Genomic DNA, 22,776 nt, shown 5'->3' with positions numbered 1-22,776 from the left:
CCTACTGCGGCACTCCTCATTTGAATGCACCCCGCGTCGATCACTTAATTTCCTAACCAGATGAAGCACAATGGTTTCTGGACCGCCTGGCTCTGGAGCTCTCATTACAATAGCAGCCTGGGTATTAAAAAAAGACAAATACCTCTGAGATCCTTGTCAGTCTAATACATTCTTACCAGAACTAATAAAACACACATAGTTTAATAGATGAAGACTTACTCACTCTCTGAAAAATATCGTGGTGGGAGTGATGATAAAACTATTCACATTCCTCCATTTTGCACTTAGCATTATTTGTGTCGCTATGAATCACCTCCTCCACAAGCAGGGGAAAGGGGGAAGCCGGCAAGCCTCCTGCAGGCAAAGGCTTCGGCTGGATTTGTCGAGGGTTCTCTGTTTTATGGTTTTCTGGGAAGCATTTGTATTGCTGTCATTTCTACCGATGCTGAGTACATGGAGAACTTGAGCTACGAGAGACATCACATCAGGTCTGCAAAAGTGAACTTCAATCAGTGCTTCCCACGGATGACAAAAAGAATTTATGAAGAAGACCTCCGATTTATAGCGCAGACTCCAGAGCGGTCCTGTCCTTGGGAAAGCGGAGAATTAATAACATCCAGAGAAATTATGCATATTGAAACCGGTGGTGATATATTTCAGCAGACAGGGCTGTGTATCCTGACGCCAGCCTAACTCTTCTGCCCGTGGTGGTGAAGGGGGGGGGGGCCGGACCTGGAGGGACGTGACAGGGCAGAGAGCTTCAAGCTGGCAGCCACAGCTAAATCCAGCAGGGTTTGTGAACCAGAGCAGGTTACTGATTTAAACCCTGAAGGAAAATCACCAGAGAGCTGGGATGTGGTGAGTGCGTCTGTGCCTCCCTCTCCTCTTGCCAAGGGAAGTCTAGCAGGTTAGCCCAAAACTAAGACTGGAGATGGGACACCAGCCCCTGATGGGGAAAGCAAGCAGGCTAGGAAGTAACTCATATTTTCTCCTGCAAGTCATATTTTGTCTATTTGTTTTTAATTTCCTTTTTCATATTTTCACTCTTCTCTCCCTCCTGCCCTCCCTTTTTCCTGTTCTATGTTGTACATCATAAAATAGATATAAAACCCTGCTTTTTGGAAGAAAAAAACAAACAAAAAAAAAAGCAACACCTCTTCTTACAATTTGCAACATTTATTTTTTTCTCTGAACATAAAGTTTCGTATTCTGTGCTTTGTACTGGTTTATAATGACAAGCAGCTTTATGAATCTGTGGGCCACAGAAAAAAACTGATGTAAAAATCCGCTGCAATTAGGAAATTGCACACGGTGAAACAAACAAACAAACAAACAAACATTGTTTAGCAGGTTTACGTAAATTACTCTTCATAATTTTGCATTTTTTCTATGAAACGGATAGCTAGCCGGACCCACATGCACACAGGACACGACAGCACGTGCTTAAAACCAGCACGCTGTGGTCCTGGCGTTGAGGACCCAGCGGGGATGTGCTGGATTCGGGTGTTAGTCGGGGAGCAGGAGGCCAGCCCGGCTGCGCTGAGCGCCGCGTGGCAGCAGGGACGTGCCACCCCTGGTGCTGCCGTGCTGGATGCTGCAGTACGGGGGCTCAGGGAGGGGACGAACAAGAACTCGGCTCTGATCCAGCTGCACGCAGAGGTTTTATACCTGCAGGCAGCATGCCGCGGGCTCGTGCCAGCTGCCTTCTCTTCGGGCAGGTCCCAGGGAGCACCTGATCTCCGCGCAGCCTGTGAGCTAACTGAAGGGTTGCCCAGAGGGCTTTAAAACCATGCAGAAAGGTGAAGAGCAGAGATGAAACCTGGCAAAGCCCATTGAAGGCATGCGATGCATACTTCTGTCTTTGCTGGTGGCCATTAGAAAGTCTGTAGCGTGGGACCCAAGCTCTGTGTTCACCAAAAACTAAGCTTGAGCTATCACCCAGTAGATAGGTCTGTCACTGAGACCTGATACGTCCAGGCCTCAGGTCTTCTGCTCATCACCAGTAGCAAGATGTGGAGCGCGTTTGCCCCCTGGGAGGACAAGGGCTGGGCACAGGTCACCCCCTCGGGGGGAGCACGTGGGAAGGAGGAAGGGACGGAGAAGAGCACCCCCTCTACTGCCCCTGGGAAACACCACCGCCCTCCTCGCTCCCGTCCTGGCAAGGCTGGGAAAACCCCAAGGGATGCTTTCGCTGGAGATGGAAACTAAACTAAACTAAACTAAAAATAAAAAATATCATCTCCGCAACAGTTTTCATCTCCATCAGAGTTTGTGATAGAAAAAGGCAGGAGCATTTCTGACTGATAAACACTGCCTTCGTGCACCATCCTGAGGAGCAGAAAGCCCAGGTCTACCACACAAGAGCTACTTTAAATTTAAAACAAAATCGCTTGATGTTTGTGTTTGGAAAGGCAGAGAGCTACATCCTTTTTTTCAATAGGGAAGTTAATGTTACATTCAAAAAATGGAATGATAAATACATTTTATTACATAATATGTTTAAATTTTGATTTATGAGGCTCTTGCTTCACCACCAACTCATTTCCTTTTTCCCTTTCATAATTCAAGCTTTCATCTCCCATTCCTCTGAGAAATACTTTTGTTGTGTTTTTTTGTTGTTTTTTGTTATTGTTTGTTTTGTGTGCGTGTGTTTTAACAAGGAAAACTCTTTAAAAAGCGTTCTGCCTCCTCTTCCACTCTTACCTATAAGTGATATAAATAGAGGTATAATTAGACATTAAAAAGTCAACACATTAAGCTTCTTAATTATGATTTGCCTATTGAGTTAATATCCTCGTAAATCATTCTGCAGATATGATTGCTTTTTCCACTCATAATTGCATTGTTTATCCTATAGAGGCTTTCCATTGAGTTATTTAAAGCTGAAGGTACTTGTTAATTGTAACAACAGCCCATGTACAAAGCAGTCATTTGCATTATCCTTTCTTACTCAAAACTTCTAGATACAGAAGCAATTTGCAAAATCCCACATATTGTCTATTTGCATTTCAGACATGTTTTTTTTTTTTTTCTCTAAAACATAACTACAAATATCTTAAAAGTGGATATGTAGATTTATGTATCATACATCAAAATTTACACCCGTTGTATCTCACATTGTTAGGCCCAGTATCTAGGTTCCAATGTTTTCATAACTCAGGCCGTGGGCTAGGTAAGTTAGATTGCAGCTACCTGTGGCTCTCCAGAAGGAGCACCACTGAATTTAAACTATTTCCTAAGCTCAGGGGAAATAAACAGGCCTGATTATAACCTTTCTTCCAGCAGACAGCAGTTTCCTACAAGCATACACGTATCATCCATCTATGAAGAATGCTAATTAACGGAAGACACAGTAGCTACCTGATACCGCACAGAGTTTTGCGATGAGTGATTAACTCTGAACAGCTTGATAATCAGGTGCAAATTAGGAAGGGGTGGAACTGGGATGCAGGAATCCTTAAAAGGTCAGATGATCTCATCTTCTAATCTTTTTCCCAGAGGTGGGTGCCCTAATGAATGGTCTTCTTATGTGGCTGACCATGCTGTGTATTTGGAGAGTGGATAAGGTACGGCAAGGAAACATCAGTCATAGATGTAATGGTCCCTTGTGACTCTGCTTGGTGTTCTTCATCTCCTCATGTTGGGCTGCAGCAGTCAAGTTATGGCTTGCACAGGCAAAGCCTCCTTTGCCAAGCTGAATACCAAGCTATTCATCCTTTCAGCTCTTGAGATGTGGTTTTGGCTTGCTCCTGAAGGCCAGCACCTCTCAGGTATGTGTTCCACAAAGCTCTGGGTCTACGCAGAACCTGATGGCAGGGCTCCTGGTGCAAGGTGGTGGGAGGGTCTGCTCCAACCTTGTTGCTTTTTCTATACAGGAATTCACTTGTGGTTGGGTTGTATGAGCTGCTCAAGAGGGAAATCATTGTTTTTTAACCATTTGTCTGTATGCCTTTGGCGGGCTCTTGGATACCTCCTGAGGAAGTAAGCTTTCACTTATGCTTATCTTGCTGAATCAGGTGGCTCAGAATAACTGAGGCAGTTGCTTTCATATAAATCAGGCTCCATCTCAAAGGCCGAGTGTAATGATAGAACTGCTGGAGGAGTGGAAAAGCTGTAATAATATGTCTTAGTCTTAGAGGTCCTTTCTGCATTATTTGCTATGCTTTTTCTTTGTCTTAAGAGCTAGTCCATGTATGGCTCAATGATGAGGAACTCTGTAAAATTTCTCACTGAGATTTTTATCTCTCTTTGTCTTCTCCCTTCCCCATTTCGAAGATCAGGCAAATCTACTCAATATTTTGCTTTTACTAGCTGATCCCTTCTGGCACTCCAGTGCTTTCTTAGTAGGGAAATCCTCCTCCTCTCTTCTTGCAGTGCTCAGAAGCCACAGCTATGGGCAGAAGGACTAGCTGTGCTGAGCTCCGTGGGTGCTTTTTGTGGTCTGAGTTATTTCTGAGACTAATGAGCTTATTGTCTCTTCTTGACAAGATTTGTTAAGTGCCTGCTTAAAGAAAGCAAACAGCGAGAGCTCTGAACCTTTAGAGCAATGTCAAGTTGGGGTTCAAGCCCAGGTAACTCCCCTCCTGCAGCTTGGCAAAACCTCCCTGCAGCTCAGCTCCTCCTCCGGCACCCGCGGTGTCTGAGTGCTGTGCAAGATGTGCAAATGTTATTTTCCTTTCTGCTGTCAGCTCTCTTCTCCACATCATTTACTACTTCAAATAATGCTTTGAAAAAGGAACTCTGTCTGCTTTTAAATGAAAAATGACAATTCCTGGCTAACCTGTTCAAGCACATTGACAGGAAAGCTGTAATTTCAGGATGGCATCTTTCCCTTTACAGTCATGAGATTTATTGCAGATGAATGGAACAACTGAGAAGTAATTTCTTAGTCACAAGTTTCAATAGGTACATGAGGAAATGCTGTGATAGTCCATTGAGGAGCTACATTACACATAATTTGTGGAAGTGCTCTCAATAGTCTGTCTACCTTCTTCATAGCATGAAATGGTGCCTGAGCAAACATGCTTTTCCAGGAAAGCTCAAAGGATTTTTTGTTTCAGTGCTGTAGAATTTGCTTCACTTTTTTTTAGGTTAAATTACTGTGTTTAGAAAGTGTTTTTTAGTCTGTCTCTGCATCCCTTTAGGCTTCTCTATAGATTAACCACAGAGACACTTATTAAAAGGAGAAAATGCATTTCCTGCTGTATTTCTGTTGTAGTGCAGATTTCAGTTTGGACCTTGAGGCTTTCCCTAATTTTATATAGCTGTCCTTTCCACCAAGTGGAAAGAAGCCTTCAATGTAGGATTTATACCCAAGTGGTACCCATTGGCTGTTTAAAAACTGATGCTTTTCTTGAGCTCATGATCAGCCAGGTGACTTTTTCTTGATGAGCTGGTTGTCATAAAACTCTGTGGCAGGCAGGACACAATGGAACTGCTGGCAGCCTGGGAACATGGTGCCACTTACGCCAGACTTACGATAAACATTCTGAAAAGCACTTCCAGTTATTTTAAATTGCTTTATTCTCTGCATCCCTGAACTCTGATCACTCACAAATTGAAGAGCTCTTAAAAACTTTAAGTACTCCATTAATTTTAAATTGCTCTGAACTGGACAAGCTCAGAAACCCAAAGCACTCTTGAAAATTTGAAGTGTTACAATTACTTTGAATAGCTCCGAAAATGTGGGTTCAGAATCCCTTTTTTTTTTTCGCTTTCATATTTTCCCTTGCAATGCAACAAACAGAGCGGGGGCATTTTCAGCAAACTAGAAAATGAAATATGCATTCTAAGAATAACCCAAATTGTTAAACTAAAGAAGGAGCAACTTCAAAAAAGCTTAATATACAAAGGCAGCTGGAAAATGTCTTCGTGTACTCCTGTTTATGACAAATCTTAGATGCAAGTGGACAACTGCAATGTTTCTTTGTTACTGATGACCATTAACTAACTTCTCAGGGAGGTCAGTGCTGCTTCCCTGTGCTGGCTGCCCTGTCAGTGCAGTGTCTGAGAGCCAGGTTCCTCTGGGGCTGCTGGGCACTGCCTGTGAGCGCAAACACTTCTGATTTCCGCTTGGGTTGGCAGTAAACCTCATCCCTGAAAATGGCACTGAGATTGTGATAAATATTTTAATAAACCCTACATGAACAGAAAGGGTTGATAAGGGCCTGAGGTTATCTTCAGGTTGTGTCCAAGGAGTGTGAGTACAGGGGTAGTGAGACCGATGTTTTAATGTTGCTCACTCCTCGTACACCAGTGGCAGAGCCTCCTGCGGAGGCTGAGATTTGATCTGTTCCCATCACATCTCTAGGTACTAGGTATCTGTGCAGAGTTTCTACCACAAAGCATATTCCCCACCTCCATGATCAGGATGCTTATCCTGGGGTAGAGGAGAGCAGAGACACCTCCAGACCAGCTCAGCGGTGCGCTGGCTTTGGCCCTTCTCTGTGGGGAAGGAAGAGGAGTAGAAGATGGTCTCCTGCGGTGCTTGTAGTTGTGTGGGATAATAAAATGGATTTGCATTAACCGATATACTGGAGGAGTGAAGCTCCCCAGGGTTGAGGTGGCATCCTGTGTGCTTCCAGCTTGAGGTGACAGCGCTGCCTGCCCTGGGGACGTGGCCCTGTGGGAGGGGGCCTCTTGTTCAGGCACAAAAGCTCAGCAGCAGAAAGCTTCCCACAAGAAAGAAGAGCAAGATTAGAAGCAGAAATGGGTTTTGAGATGAACACCTTAAAGATCAGACAGCACCAGGCTGGCTGGGGACTCTATACATTATTATGCATCAGACACCGCCCTGTGAGGTCTGGGATGCTCTTGCAGACCCTGTGCTGTGCACACTCCTGTTGAGGAGGAGCCCGCAGACAAGCTGCTTCCAGCTAATACCTAACTGAAAGGAAATCCCCCTTTGGCAAGGCGTGGGAGGAGCAGTACAGCGCTGGGGACAAGTCACACTGTGATCTCCAGCTGCTGGAGGGAGCTGGGGATGACTAATGCGGAGTGCAGCAGCACAACAGGTTGCGCCCCCCGTTAAGTCTTTGATTTTGGTGGCAGCCGCTGACAGACGATGCTAAGAAATGCTTCACGTGCTCAGATAAAACTGCCTGAATGCTGTCATAAATAGAAACTTTAAGTAGTTTTTTTCATCACAAAGAGGATATAAAATAATGGCTGTACAGGAAAGCTTTTGGGGATCTTGAAGTCATTTGTTCTGCCAATTTTTTTAAGCAGTATTTATTGCAAAGTAAATAATTCAGCATCTTTAAAAATATAAATAAAGTCTCTGATCATTACTTCCAAGCAACAATATCAAATATTTAGGTTTTCCTCCTTTCTGAAGTAACTGTTTCCATCACAGGATCGTGGCCTCCCGTGTGGTTCAGCAATGCGAAGCTTTAATCTTCAGTCACAACAACTATCAAACACTCGCGCAGCCCTCGCTGTCATCGGGAGATCCGCTGTTTAAGAGCGCTCTCCCCTTCTACACTCTGATCTCTCTGCTACCTTCAGCTGGGAATAAACATTTGAGGAAGCTGTTTTTCATCTCTCCAAGGAGATTTTTCACTTTGGGAGCTCGGTGGCATCCTTGCTTTCCTTTGCTACAGCCCTAATTCCCCAGATGTGTGCAGGTCTGTGCCAGGGCTGCTGTCCCCATGCCCCGGAGCTGCTCCCCACCAGCCCTGCTACACAGAGAGCGTGGTGGGGCGATGGCAGCAGCACATTTCCCACCACTACTCCCTCCTTATTAATGCTGTGTAATCAGTCAGTCCACAAGTAATTAATAATGGCTCTAATTGCCTTTCTACTCCTCCACCCTCCTGCTGGCAGAGGCAGCTGTGTCGATCTGACACAGGAGCGGTCGGCTCGTCCCCTCGCCAGAGGAGAGGAGCATCCTGGTGTATTTCAGAGCTCTGGGTCGGTGCTGAGCTCCAAGGCGGTTTATTTGTCAGCAGGAGTGCAAGTTCATTTATTCTTTAATTTTAGTTAACAGGCCCTCACCCCAAAAAGCTTGATGCTGGTATTAAGGCTGTCTGTATGTGTGAGAAATGCAATAAATACTTGTATTTGGACATTTGGGCTCCTGAATGAAGAAGCCAAGTGTGCAGAGCGCCCAGCCAGCTTGGTCAAGACAGCTCCAGCACTGCTTCTCTCAAAGGGAAAGACCAGGACTGCTGCTTCCCTTGCTGGTTTGAAATCTGGAGGTCCAGCAGACTTCATGGGGTGGTTCAATGTGCCAGAGCACAAATGCTTGCTCTGGCCACCCCAGCAAATAAGGGTGAAAACAGGCACCTCGAAGCTGCTGCCCAACGTGAACACAGAGACCACCTCAGTGTGTTAGTGTGGCTTTGTTGGATGAGTGGCAAAAGGATGGGAGAAAAAAGCTGGAGAATACTTTCACCCTATAGCTAATGCGTTCAATTCAGAAAACAGGCAGCATCACCTCAGTCATATGGCGGATGATCCTCTGGCTTCAGGATAGGTCGGCGACACCCAGACCTTCATGAGATCTGAGCTCAGAACATTCGATTTTTACCAGTTCTTCACAGCTCTTGATAGCTTAAGAGAAAAAGACTTAAATATATTTATATATGGATCCAGGAGGTACAAATATTTCATGCTTCCAAAGGAGTGAAGTGCCCAGTGGGTGTGGAGAGCAGGCTGTTCTCGTCTGCACCAACGACCGTGGTTAGTGAACCAAAATGAGCTGCTTGGAGGCAAATACACCCTAAAGCACTTCAGCCATCATCAGCTACTAAAAAGAAAGAGTCAAAAATCCATCACGCAAGAGCTGAAGCCACTCTATGACAAACAGAGGGAAAGGGGGAAGACGGAAGAATCTGCCCACACCAAGGAGCTAAACTGAGCCCTCTCCAAGGGATGAGACACCAGTTTTGTTGCACTGAAGGAGCTGCTAATACCATTCTCAGACCTCCACAAATCCACATGACTAAGGATTACAGCAAAACCTAACGCGAAGCCAAAGCAGCTCCATGTGGTCTGGCAACCTGCAGCATCTGCTGAGCAGGGTGGGGTTTCAGGAACCACCAACTCAGCAGCTGCTTGGGCCTCTGAACGCTCGTGACTGCAGAAAAGAGAGGGTGTGCACAGCCCTTAGAGCCTCACATCAAGCTAAGAGGGTCTGTCTGTCCTCAGGGCTCTTCTTGTGAGTCCCCAGGCAGTGGCAAGGAAAAAGCCAGCCTCTGATCGGTAGGTTTCTGTGCACTCTGCCTTAATCTGCACCCCAACAAGAAAATGTACTCGGGTGAATCACGAAAGGTTGAAAATCATTGAACTTGATCTTTTGAGAAATAGAGATCTTGGTTCAATGGGTAGAGTCCTGACAGCAGCGACTGCAGTTTCCAGCTGTGCCATCACTCTATTAAAAGATACCGTTTTCTCACTGCAAAGCCTGACTTCCCCTTTCCCGCTATGAGGGGATCCACCTCAGCACTTACAAGTGCGCTGCTGTGGCCAGTGGCCTCCCCCACTGCAGAGTCTTTCAGAAATAATTGCATCAGGACCCCCCTGCATTCACCCTTTGGCCATTTTATACCTAATTACCCAACATCGGACCCAAATCTCTCTGAGGCTGATCCCAGGTCACAGCTCCTCCACGTCTCCGCTCTTGCAAGCGCAAATGCCACAATCTCTTTCAGCGCGTGACCTTGCCTATAACTAAAAGAAAATGTGAGCTGTTTCATGGTGTTCAGCTCAGCAGGATGCTCGCTCTGCATCAGGCCCATGTGCAGGTCAGCAGCAGGCCAGATCAGATGGGATTTCATTATTTTTTTTTCTCCAGGTGACCAGCAAAACATCACCTGGTGCAGGTCCTAGGAGCTATTTCTGTGGAGGTTCTACCTGAAGCGTACCTGCACCACCTAATCTTTGGCAGCCAAATCTTTTAGCTCGCATTTAATTCACTTTGTGCGCTATGTTGATTTTGCACTGATCCTGCTGCTTGAACATTACATTGTGGGATACCAAGTCAAATATTTTACAGAAGCTTAAATCAACATTATTTCCTTTATTAAGCAAAATTGTAATCTCATTACAAAAAAAATCCAGTTAGTTTTAGAAGATCTATTCCTCATCAGCCCCTGTTGATGGGACTAATGATATTATCGCTTACTATTTTTTAATTTCTGCAGTTGTTTCTCATTGCCTAGGATCCATTATCTCCCCAGGATCAAAGCTCAGCAGGCCTATTGATATCCAAATCATTCAACTTTCCCTTAAATAGCAGCTTTTCTTCTCCTGCTGTAATTTCGCCTGTGCACCATGATCCTTGTAAAAACAGCATTAGCCATCCAGCAAGTTCCCTTAAAAACCCTTGTATGCAAATTATTTAGCCTGCTAATTTGAAGATGCTTAAGCTGTTATAACTATTGCTTACTGCCCTCCTGAACTTCTGCTGTTATGCAAATTGTTGTATCATCATCATCTGATGGGAATGCATCATTTGTGGTTGTTTTTCTCCACAGGTTCGGAACAGGAATATTTGTTCATTAAAAAACATTTGCCTTTCTGCATAATTATTGCCATTTCTATAATTTCAATTTGGTAATAGTCCAGAGACATTGTTTGGCTTCTCTTCATTCCTAATATATTTTAAAGACCTTTTCTTATTGCTCTTTTCTCTGTAGCTGTAGTCTCTCTTGTATTTTTTTTTTGCTTCCCATATCTAATTTATCCAATTTCTGGTTTCCAAATTACATTAATTGCAACTTTCCCCTTTTCTCTTTGTTTTCTCTTTGGATGCAAACAGTGCTTCTTTCATTGTTCCTCTGAGACACATCTGACTTCTGTAACCATTTTAGCGAGCCTTCACCAGCTGAGAGACTGGGGCTTTCAGAAGTGTTAGTGTAATACCCTACGAAGGCTTTTCTGGAATTTCTGATTTCTGTTTCACATTTTGCCCTGCCACGTAATTGTTTCACAGTGTGAAACCCAATGGATATATGGTTAGCTGAGATTTTCTCCGGATTTCCGTGAGTTATCACCAACACTTGATCTTGTGCTCCCAGAGGGAACGGCTCCTGCTCTGTCCTGGAATTGATTCCTCTCTGCCTGTCGGGATGAGGTCTGAGAGCAAAGGCTAGCCTGCTGGATGGCGCTTGTTTTTGCATGAGGGGAACTGAAATAAGCTCTAGATGGACTGAAATAAGCTCTAGAGCCTCAGCGGGTGCCACCCACCTCAGCCCCACTCCAGGGACGTGTGGTCAATGAGGTGCCTGCCTCGAGGGATCTCCCTTTTAACCACCTCCCTGAATGTAGGTATGTCAAGTTACTGTGCATTTCTCAAATAATGAGCTCCCAAAGCAAAATCCAGCACACCTGAAAGGCACACAGGTTGGTCACACACCCTGTGGATGATTTCTTGGGAAGATGAAGGCCAGCAAGCTGTGAAGACAGCATCTCTCTGACGGAGATGCCTTTCTTTGCATTTTGATCAGATTGTTTAAAACAAATTGTATCAATTTCCTTCACACTGTGCAGTCTGAATCTTAAAAACTAGCACACTGAAGTATGAATAAATTGAGAATAAATTGTTATATATTCCTGGGAAGCTTCAGTCTTCCAGGATCTGGCTACCCGCTTTAATAACTTCATGTTCTGCACAGCCACCAAATAAGTAGTTCTCTGCTAATTTACATCACTAGGTTGTAATTAGTTTCTAGTAATTCTCTTGTGTGAGGCTCTGTATAAATACAGAACAAAAATAGCCCCTGTGCTAGGAACTTTCAGCTCGAATGACACAGAAAGCAGTGCCATATGAACAACCATAGGACAATGGTGGGCCTTATCTATTCATAGTTAGCTGTCAGATCAGACTGATATTAGATAAAATTACTTCATATCAACTCCGCTCACATTAAAATTGTTACAGAGAGTCACATTTAATTGAGGGAAAAAAAACCCACTGTTTTAATTTTACTTCATTGTAAAATACAGAAGTGTTCTATTAAAGTGAAATCTTGCTAGCATCTTCCTCTTTTACACCAGTCCATGCGTTTCCCAACCTTTGAGCTTCTTGGGGATTCTGCTCTTCTTTATTTAGACCAAACCATTGCTATGGCCAGCCATAGCTTGCTCGGCAGCCAGCAGCATTGGGTGTGCTGTCTCCAGTGACCGACTGCCAGATGAAGGGATGCTCGTGGTACCCAGGGGCAGGGAAGCAGCCTCGTTTCCAAAGCACAGGGCACTGCTGCATCAAGTTGCCTGGACATTTTACGTTCTTCGGATGATCTTGGGATCTAAAATCTGCTTTTCTATAGAGAAGAAGTAACTGAATAGCATCTCTAGGAGCCCACTCACAGCGATGACCTCTACAATAGACAGCAAAATTGATTAAATGTACACCTACTTCCCTGCAGCTTCAGCAAGGCCAGCAGGTCAATCACATTAATATCAGATACTCTATTTTACTGGAGATTTCTTGCAGAAATAAATGTCAGCATGGCTGCAGTCCAAAAATCTAGAGTCACTGGAGAAGTCAAACATAAATGGATCATATCTTGTGGTTTTACGAAGCTCTTGCCATTGATATTCCTCCCAAGGCACCTCAAGCTATGGATGCAATACAGGATGCGCTCGGTGATTAGCAGAAATGTTTTGCCAGATAGAGTGTCTGAGCACAACACAGAAGGGAGTGAAATGCAGCGGCTGTTGGGATGCAATCCATCTCCGCTGACACTAGAGACATTATTATAAACATCTCCGTCTCCATTAGGGGCACGGGTTCCTTTCCGTAGCTCTGGAGGCTGCTCAATACTGCCAGGGCACAAGATGGCAGACGCATTTAAGACACCTAACATAAAATGGGATGGACCATAACCTGAAAGTGCCTGTCAGGCTGTGATCTCTCCAAAAGATGGACCTTGTTCTTAAGGATTCAGCTGTTTTGGTGATTGATGTCTTAGAGGCTGCTTGCTGCAGTGTTAGAGACATGCCCGTGGCCTGTGAGCCCTTCCGCTCTTTCTCCCTTTGCAGACTCGTGTTCACAGGTCAGACCCCCGCTTCCTCCATTGCTTCCTTGTCCCAGTGTGTCCCCTGTGCCAGGATTGCTGTCACTGTGGTTTTCCATCACGCATATGTGGGCTGGAGATCTGGAAGTGTGAAAGCTCAGGGATTTCTTCTGCTGTGCTTTGGTGCCCCAAACCAGCCTATGGGCTTGACTTCCATATCCAAAAAGCTGAAAAAAAAATATCCTGAGATTTTACGGCTTGCAGTGCAGTATATTAAGGACGCTCCACACATTCAAATACACAGCTTCAAATAGTGGGGCGTTATGGAATAAGATGGAAATCAAAGGGAAAAAGTGAATGCTTCAGTGGTCCTGTCCTCTCGTGCCCCAGCATCACCCAGGCAGTGTGAATCCAAGTCCGTGCAGTCCCCAGACAGCTCAAGCGCCTGCTGAAAGCGGTGACGCCACTGAGGCATGAAGCTACTACCGTGTGTTTGTATGACTGGCAACTGCTCCCAACGTTTCTTGTTTTCTTTACTTATCTTCATCCCTATCAGATTAAATTATGCTTGAAAATGTTTTTAAAATATTGAACAAGTTCAGTATATCACTAGGGGGAGATTTATTATGTTTGTAGCGTTATTAAACTTGTATCTCATACCTTTTTAGTACCAGTTTTTCGTAAGTCAATTAGCCAGAGCTTTTCTGTACCAGCAACACTAATGAAACCTCTAATGGGCTGCAATCAAACCATTTTTGTTAATATACAGAAGTGCTGGGATTTATGTTTAAAGAACAACAAGTAGAGAGTGGTGCCGTGTCTTTGAAGACTATGGGTTGTGCTTGCGTTTTCAGAGCCTGGCTCATTCCGTGATCACGGTGTCACGGCGCTGCCCCTACAGACAGGCTAAACGTCCTCCTTTTTACCTGCAAATCACAGTCAGAAGCAACTGCTTTTTCCCCCCGTGGGCCTCAGAAATGTTTGTGGTCTCAGCTGTGTCCGTGACTTGTCAAGTGCTAAGTCACTTTTTCAAGCCCCACATCCAGTCCTGGGTGGCAGAGGCAGCTGTCTCAGCACCATGAGGCACAGCACGCTGCACTCTGTGGTCTGTGGGCAAAAGGAGAACAAATAAAAATCCATGAGTTGAGTTAGAGAAATGGCAAGAAAAATGGCCCGGTGCTGTTCTTCGACTGGAGCAAAGCAGGAAAGCGCTCAGAAACTGGAGATGCTCTCAAAGTACGAGGAGATACATGTTCTGAGAAGAAAAAAGGTTGTAAATATCCGTGTTATGGGCAATGTATGCATGAACACAAGGCAGTAAATCCCAGTAAACGCCGGGGCTGGTGACATTTTGGAGCCTTCCTTCAGCCAAACCCTTCTTGTGGCAGTGACATTGTGTGGGGACGATGCTCTGCCGCCAGGAGCAGGGGCAGCAGCTCCTCTGACATGGATTATTGTGGGATGTTGGACAGCAAGAGGCACTCAGCTTACGGATGCTGTGACATACGCTCTTGGAGGACTTGCTAAACTGCAGCAGAATTTACCTAGTCACCCACTTTCTATTTCAGAGGGAAAAAGGGCAGCAAATATTAAGCGAAGTGGTCCTGTGAGAGCTTTCTTTCTCTCACTCCTCCACAACTGCAGGAATTTTAAGAGACGAGGGACAGTAGGAAGGCTAGAAATAAGCATGACACTTTTATTGGCTTATATATTTTTAGATGGAGAAACATGCTACCTCGGATACAGGCAGAATTATATAAAAGAAAGGTGCCCTGGCACTGCTGTAGAGCTTCACATAAAACAGCGCAAGGAAGCCATGCAAGCATTCAATGAACAATCCTGAGCTTAGCTCCTTTGGTACCTTGGTATAATTTATTGCTTCTTAAGAGGTGGCTCAGCCAAAGCCTACCCGAGTCTGTGCAGGGGGAGTATACAGTGCAGTCACCTAGCAGGGAAAGGTGCAGTGAAACGGGAGCTGAGCCCAGACAGAAGGCTGAAAAGGCAGCACAAAATGTTAAATAGAGACAATATTTAATAAGCTACGTGCATACACCAGCTTCCCCCTCTTGGCATCAGGAGTGGGGATCCTGAAGCACAGGCATGGAATTATTGGGCGAGATTCAGCAACAAGCTGCCGTCAGCCTCGAAAACCCATTCCCATCACTTGTGGCCAAAAAATACTTGATCGCATCCTTCGTTTTCAGCTTGGGCAGTGTCGGCACAGGGCAGGAGAGGTCAGGCATCTTCCTCTTCCTCTGCAGGGGGCTGTCCCTGCCCACCTGCCCTGCTTGTCTGACCACGCAGGTGTGTGTACCAGCCTGGCACATCCTGCAGAACCATGAAGCCTTCTGTGGCTCGTCCCTTCTGTGTGGTGACTGCCACACTCCTGCACACGCAGAGCGCTGCCAAGCGTCACTGGGATCCTGCAGGGAAAAGGCCCAGAGCAAAGCCTGCTCGGGGGCAGCTTGCCCTGGTGACATGAGTGCTGGCTCCCGTGGGGACTGGGGAATTCACTGGCAAATTTCTGCAGTTATGTTTTTTTTTTTTTTCTAGGGAAGAGCTCCTCGCCTCCCACTGCGCTTGGAGCCACAGGGCTTTAGCTGATATTAGCCTTTTTTTTTTTTTTTTTTTTTTCCCCTCAGCCATTTGAAATCCAGCAAGCAGTGCTGGTTGCTGCTCCCCCCTGCCATTGCTGGCCTCCTTGGGGGGAACATTTTGGCTGCTTTAGCCTCTGAAGATGTGTTTGGAAATCTGAATGAATCCAGGGAGCAAATTCACTCTTTTACTTTCCTTGCAAATGCCACTGAAGTCATTGGGCTTCACCGCTATTTCCATCTCCGTGTACTGCTGGCAAAACACTGCCCTGCCCTCCCCGGTGGTGCTAACCCTCCTGTGGCTGGTCCTCACTAGGATGAGGAGCTGCTTGTGTTTTTCACGTAGTGTTTAGCCAGCCCTGCTTCCACGAATGCTCCCAGAGGCTCGCTGGCCCATGGTGCGCTGCCTGGGCACCCAGCGTGTGCTGCTGCGCGTGTAATTGTGCATGGTGCGAGCTGCTCAGCACACGTGCAGCGTGGGACCCGTACAGCACGGTGTGTGTGCGTGCAGCACGGTGCACGTACAGCCCTGTGTATGTAAAATAAAGTGCATGAATGACAGGGTGCAGACAGCACCATGCACATCTAGCATGCTGCCCGTACCACAGGGTGCGCAGACAGCACTGAGCGCACCCTGCACGGAGCACGCACAGCACAGTCCCCAGGGTCACCAGCCTCCATCGGCCCCCTGGAGAGCCTGGTGAGGAGGCACCAGAGAGGCTCTGAAGGAGCAGAACTCCCCAGCAGACTCAGTGCTGATGGAGCCAGGCTGCCCAGGGCGCTGGGGTGTCCTCAACTCCCTCCCAGCCCACCCAGGACCACGTTCCCAGTTCCTCCTTCCCCCCCAGCCGCACTGGGATAACGCGGAGCTACTGGAGCCATTCTCTGCTACCTGTGCAGCCTGAAGAGCTGCCAAGGGAGGCATACAGGCCTGGTCCCTCTGCTCTGCACGCGGTAAAATGGTTGCAGTAAATCAGCTTGCCAGAGATTATGCCGGAGAGGCCAATAAAGCAAGGAGCGTTCAAACAGCCTTGCAGCCCCACTCTCTGAAACCCGCTGCTTAGAGGAAATAAGCTCTGTCTCGGTAGGCATGATCCTGCTGGAGAAATGGAGCCTGGCTCTGCGAAACCGCTGCTGAAATTCGGGACGTGTCCTCAAGCTGTGACCGAGTGATTGATACGCAGAGGGCAAAGAGGGTCCGGGTGGGGAAAATCCCACTGAGACTGGTGGGGAGCTGGTGGGCATCCGGGTGACCCACCACCCACGTGGCTGCAAGCTGGGTGACCCCGCACCCAAAATGTGTGGTCCCTGGGGCAATACCAGATGGGGAGAAGTGCGTTATCCCTGGGAGAGCAGAGCTGCTGCATCTGTTTGATGCTGAGGCTTTTCTGCTAGTATCACAGACCAGCTGCTGCGTACCACCTGCTGAAATGGGATTTTTGTGTAGGACTTGCCATGCCCCGGCCACGGACGGTGGTGGAAGCAGCTCAGCATGTCCACAATCTGAAAAAATTATGCCAGGTGATTTTGACTGCCTGTTGCAGCTTTATTTGCTGATAAACGTGATCTTTTCTGTTTCTGTGTAGTATCTGTGCAAGCAGCGTGCAGTTCAGAGCACCACCCAAGAGCACGGCAGCAAGATGCTCCCGTGAACCCCAGAAACCAATGCCCAGGAGAACGGCTTCGGGTAAGCGATCTGACCGTTCACATTATTTAGAGGTAGAATCCAAGTTATTTAAAATTAGTAGTCTCCTAGGATCACCTGCTATTTTTACCCTCTTAACCACCACTTCCATGTAGAAATACTCGCTTATGTACATGTGTACATGTATATACACATCATCTTAGCATCACATTTCTTCCTGAAGGAGAAAATTTTGCATCAAACCTGAAAGGTACTGCTCACAACAAGAATATTTGGGAAGTAACGGGAAGTGCTAACGCTGCACAAACACTTGGAAGAGATCCAAGCCAATGCTTTCAAAACTTAGATCAGGATTGGCAGTCCTGTTGCTGCTGCTGTGTGATATCATGTACGGAGATGTCAAATTACTCAGAAGGCTGAAATCCGTGCAGCTCAGCACCGTTTTTGTCAGTAAATTAGAGAATCAAAGTGGAATCAAACTCTTAAAGAAGATTTTCATGGCACAAAGTGAAACATTTCCCCCTATTAATGTGCTTTTAAGAGACAAAATCATCCAGCATGTGTTTTACCAGCCTGTAAAATGTGCAGAGCAAGCACAGGCAGCACACAGGCAGTGGAGACCTGCACCTCGTTGCTCACAATATCCACTCTCTCTGTGCCAACTTCAGAAGCTATCACTCTGTAATGTCACCAGGGCTCTGCTTGCGGCTGTGTCTCTCCACGAGCGTGGGATGAGCGGCTTCTCATCCCGGGGAGGACATCCCCAGTTCAGGGCAGGGGGCCGCAAAGGGGTATTTAATCGGACAGAGCTTTCTCCTTTTCCCTGTCTGGGAAGCCAGAGCCCTCAGCGGGATGGGTGAGGTGTTGAGAGAGAGCTGGGCTTTCGGAGAGGCTGAGCTGGCAGTGGCAGCCCCCATCACAGCTGTCTGCCTGCAGCAAACGGAGAGGAAAAAGTCAAGCATGGCTCGCCACTGAATTTCCAACGTCGCCCCAGGGCCCCCGCTTGCAGCAGCCCCTACCAGTGCCACCGGTGCCGTGGGCTTGTTCGGACTGACAGTCCCCAGCGCTGCCTTTCCGAACTCAGCCACAAAATCACGCCCGTGGCTGGGACTTGTCGTGGAAATGCGCAGGTTGGAGGTCTGAGCAGGGGCTGCGGGGACAGAGGGAGGGCTCCCCCGAGGCGGGCTGTCCACACGTGCATAACTAGGAAACGATCCCCTGGAGCTGCCACCGGGGAAGTCCTGCGGGGAAACTCAGCCAAAGTGAGCAATTGCGAAGCGGCTCCAGAGGGAACCCACGGGCTCTCCTCTCAGTGAGCACTGGTGGGTCAAGATATTCACCAGCACGTCCAAAATAACCAGAGGAGAGGAGAAACAGCCCCTCTCAAAGCACGGGAACTTGCAGCTGGAAGAACTCCCCTCTACAGTCTGCTTGGCTCCAGCCAGCCCCAGCCGAGCTCCTGGATGGGGCGTGAACGGGCTGGATGTTACTCGCGTCCTGCCTGATGGCAACAGCAAAGTCCTTGTGAACAGCACGGACTCCGCTTGCCAAGCCTGACCCTTTTCTGAACGACTAGCAGAGAAATTTCCGAGGGCTGCGAGCCGCGGCCGTGCCAGCGGCGAGGATGCTCGGCAGCACCAGCGGCGTCTCCGTGCCGCACGCGAGCAGCCGGCTGGTATTTGTATCCGATCGTCGATGTGTAAGCAGGGAGCCTGCCGTACATTTACATCACTTTCACACTAAATTTGGAACAGAAAGCATTAAATATTTATTGTGAGCCTAAAATACCGCGCGAGCGCCCTACTTACTGATATTGCATATTAATTCACGTAGATTTTGCCGAACTGATAATGCGTTTGTTTAAAAGTGGTGACTCTGAGGCATTTGTTACGATTGTGCCGTTTAATAAAAAGCAAGATTCGCGTCCCCAGAGGAACCCCATCTCGTCAGGTCTGTAAACCCGAGGAAGTGGCTTGTGCAAAGGGAAATTCAAGGGTTCGTAATTACTGGGGGGAAAAAAGCACTAGCGGGAAGTTTTTAGTGATCCGTTGCAGACCAGTAAAATCAGCCTTTCCAGAATAAAGGCACTTCAAAGCCTAGCAGAAATTACGAGTTATTTCCCTAGCAGTGGGAGGATGTACGTTCAGAGAAGCAATCACTCAGCCGGAGCATAATTGCTCCAAATCGATTACTGCCTTCTCCAGGTGCTTTCCTGAAATGCGACGAGCGGCAGAAAAACTACCCCGAGAAAGTTAAAAAATAGTAAACACGCCTTGACTTGACTTGCAGCAACCCTGGGGATCACAGACAGGCGCCGCACGGCAGCAGCGATCCACCCCGGGTTTTGTAGGAGCCCTGCGCGTGCTGGAATAGCTCAGCTGCAATTATTTCCAGGCTCTGGGCTAGCAGAGTAGGGCGCATTTAATAGAGCTTCTTGTTCCTCCTCCTGCAATAAGACTCAGTCATTTTTAATTATAGCTGACTCGGAAGCTGGGAGCCAGCGCTGATAGGGCAGCAAAATATTGCTCCGATCCTCTCGCTGGTGTTTGGAAAGGATTTCGGCGCTGAACCCGCCACGGACGTGACGCCGCCGGTCTGGCCAGAGCGCGGAGACGAACAGCTCGTTTGTGGATTTTGCCGAGTAGCCGCAGACAGCGGGTCTGCCCTCGCTCAGAGCCTGCTGGGTGAGGCTAATTCGGTGTTATTTATTTTAACACCTGCTGTAACAAAGCCTATGAAGAGGCTGCAAAGACCCGAGCCAGTGCCAGGGCTGAGCACCTTGGATCCGCTGCATCCCGGCGGGGAGCGGGCTCTGCCCCAGCCCACGGAGGCAGTTAGGCAGCACTGGGGCAGGCGGCCAGGGCACGCGGCACGTTTCCCACCGTGCAGTGGCCAAACTTCCCCACCTCGTGCCTTGTGCTATCAGAGAACCTCTTCTCCTCGGCCTTGACGTGCCTCTCATCACGCTCCATCCCCTCTCTCCCCGCACTGTTTGCTCTCCCAGCACCTCGGAGCAAAACGAGGTGCCTGGGAGAAACCCAGCGGGTGGATCCTCGCGAGCACCTGCCTTCAGGCACAGGAGGAACGAAAGCCATCATCTTTTTTATTCCTCATGTGAGGATGTGCTTGCTGCCTGCCCTGGCTGCCCCTTCCCGCAGGCCAGCGGAAGGCAGAGGACTGGGCAGCGGCATTGCTGCCTCCGGGGAGCAGCCACCAGCACCCACACAGAGGCGGCTGCGGCGCCTCCAAACGCAGTCCCATGGTGGAACGAGCCCTCCTACCTCGGCACACGCGGCTGCTTCTGCCTCTGGCTGCTGCGGGAGCTCTCGGTCCCTTGCAGATGCTCCTCGGGTCTAGAGAGCAGCACCCAGCACCCACCGAGGGGGAGGTCTCAGTGGGGAGAGGCAAGGGAAAGCAGCAGCTCAGCAGGCACTTTGGGGAGACTGACATGCTTTCCCAAAGCATCTTCAAACACGCTACCCAGAAATAGACTAGGAGGCGACCTCATTGCAAGCCCCAGATTTCTGGCAGCGTGCAGCGTGGGGCACGCCACCTCCCCTCCCTGGCAGAGCAGGATGCAGATAACCTCCCCTGCCTCCTGATCGTAGGAAACAGCATCGCCGAGCCGTGCTGCTGCCTGGCCTCGCATCCAGAGGCTTTGCAAGGGAAATTTATGATGTCGCTCAAGTGCTTTCGGGCTGCAGGCGCGTCGCAGCATATTGACAGCGTTCGGCATCAGCTAGACCAGAAATCAGGGGCAGGTGGCCTGTGGTGGCCGCTCCCTGGCCACTTAGAGCCACGAGCTCTGTCCCCAAGGTCCCCCTCCAGCGCAGGGGGCCGGGGGGCTGGCTGCGGTGAAGGAGGTGTCGCTGCCCTGCTCCCCTGCTGGCCACCTGGGCACAGCGGGAAGGAGACCGGAGGCCGACCTTTGAGACGGCAGCTTGCTGAAGAAAGCAACATTTATTGCCTGAGCTGTAAATCAGCGAGCCCTTGGCTGTAACTATCTGTGTGCAGGGCAGGGAGGGAGCTGAGCAAACGCAGCAGCAGGAGGAACGCCGAGCCACAGCTGTGGCCGGCGCAAGAGCCGGGGGTGCCGCTGCTGCAGCTGGGTCTCTGGGTCTCCTCCGCCACCTTCCCCGACCCACGTCCCCCACCACGTTGCTGAGGGGTTGAGCAAGGCCAGCAGCCCTCCCCGCTCCTCGCTTGCTCCTGAGGCAGCCGGCAGCCCAATGCAAATATTAGCTGAGCGCGCGTGGATGGGCGGGAAGGGCTCTAAGCCCTTCTGTTTGGAAGACGCAGCAATCTATACCCGGTGTTACCAAGAGACGGGGATTGTTTCCTGCTCTATTTTAGGAGACCGTGAAACGTTGCACGAAGCCTCGGACACACCAGGATTTCTGTTTCCCTTCAGTAAATCGGGGTTATCGCCAAGCGGCACCGTTTCACAGCGGCACTCTGCAGCCGCAGACCAGGCTCTGTTTATTCCTAAAAGCGCGGACGTGCTGCTCGAACCTGCCCGTTATTCAGAGCCGTGACGGCTGCTCTTTAATCTATCTGCCTGCAAGGTGCAAACCGTCCCGTCCCTCGCCGCGTGTGCCCAAGGAGATCACGGTAACTCCCAGGGAGGAGGCATCATTTACTGCTTGTTGCACAGCAAAAGCAAGGCTGGCCCTCAGCAGCCCCTCTTTCAGTCGCCGCTGAAATTTCTCATTTGTACGAACTGGAAGATCTTTCTGGTTTTAAGTAGATTTTTGACACCTACTTTTGGCTCTCTGTTTGCCTTCCCGTGTCGCCTACTACTGTACAAAATCCAGACTTGTTTTGCAAAGTTGCAATTCCAAGATGAGAGGTACAGCTGAGCAAACATTTATTTCACATTTCAGCGGCACGGTGCCAAAGGTCCGGGGTTGTGGTAACAGCCAGAAGAACAAATGCTCGCAGATGTTTGATTTCTCGACGTGCCGGGAGCAGCAGCCAGCAGGCAAGGGCTGATTGCTCGGTGGCTGGCACTGGGCAGCACCGTGCCCATGTCTCCAGCACCCGAAACCAGGAGCTGCTCTGCCTGCAGGGCAGCTCCCCCAGCTCGTCTCGAGACCAGGGTGAATCCCAGCTGAGGACACTGTGCACGCTCCAGCATTTTCAGATCAGCTGCCGGTGAACTGCAGGCATAAGGCAGAGCTTCCTTCGGGTTTAACCAAAACCAGAGCCGGGCTGAGGGCAGGAGTCAGCGGTGCATTAAGTGACAAGGCTGGGAGAATCGTCGAGGACCCCCAGCACGAGCAGCCCAGCTCGCCTTCCTGACCCCCTGGCTATGTGCAGTGCAAGGGACTTCACGTGGCCAAGGGGGAGCTCAGGTGAGGCTAAACAGGACATTCACTTTCCTCTCTTTTCCCTTCCAGGCCATCTCCGTGACTCGCTGCCACTGCCACGTGCAGATTTTACAAAGGCGCTAACTGCTTCCAGCTGCCATAAATATTCCGGTTTAGGCCTTTAACCAGGATTAATAAAAGGAGCGCGGGTTTGTTTGTTTTTCATGCAAATGTGAGCCTCCCTGTGGGAGCTATTCAGTTAAGCT

At 48.6% G+C, this 22,776-nt stretch overlaps 1 long non-coding RNA gene across 1 annotated transcript; it reads left to right on the top strand.

Moving 5' to 3' along the window:
- The first annotated feature begins 3,352 nt into the window (after positions 1-3,352).
- On the top strand, positions 3,353-11,388 carry LOC310880279. Its single transcript, XR_014571582.1, has 2 exons — positions 3,353-3,770; positions 7,355-11,388. It is a non-coding gene; the product is annotated as an uncharacterized lncRNA (long non-coding RNA).
- Positions 11,389-22,776: the final 11,388 nt, after the last annotated feature.

This window comes from Anser anser (genome assembly GCF_964211835.1).
Source record: "Anser anser genome assembly, chromosome: 12".
NCBI classification, from domain to species: Eukaryota; Metazoa; Chordata; class Aves; order Anseriformes; family Anatidae; genus Anser; species Anser anser.
The sequence above is the reverse complement of the archived record's forward strand: the minus strand, read 5'-3'. Positions and strand labels throughout refer to the sequence as shown.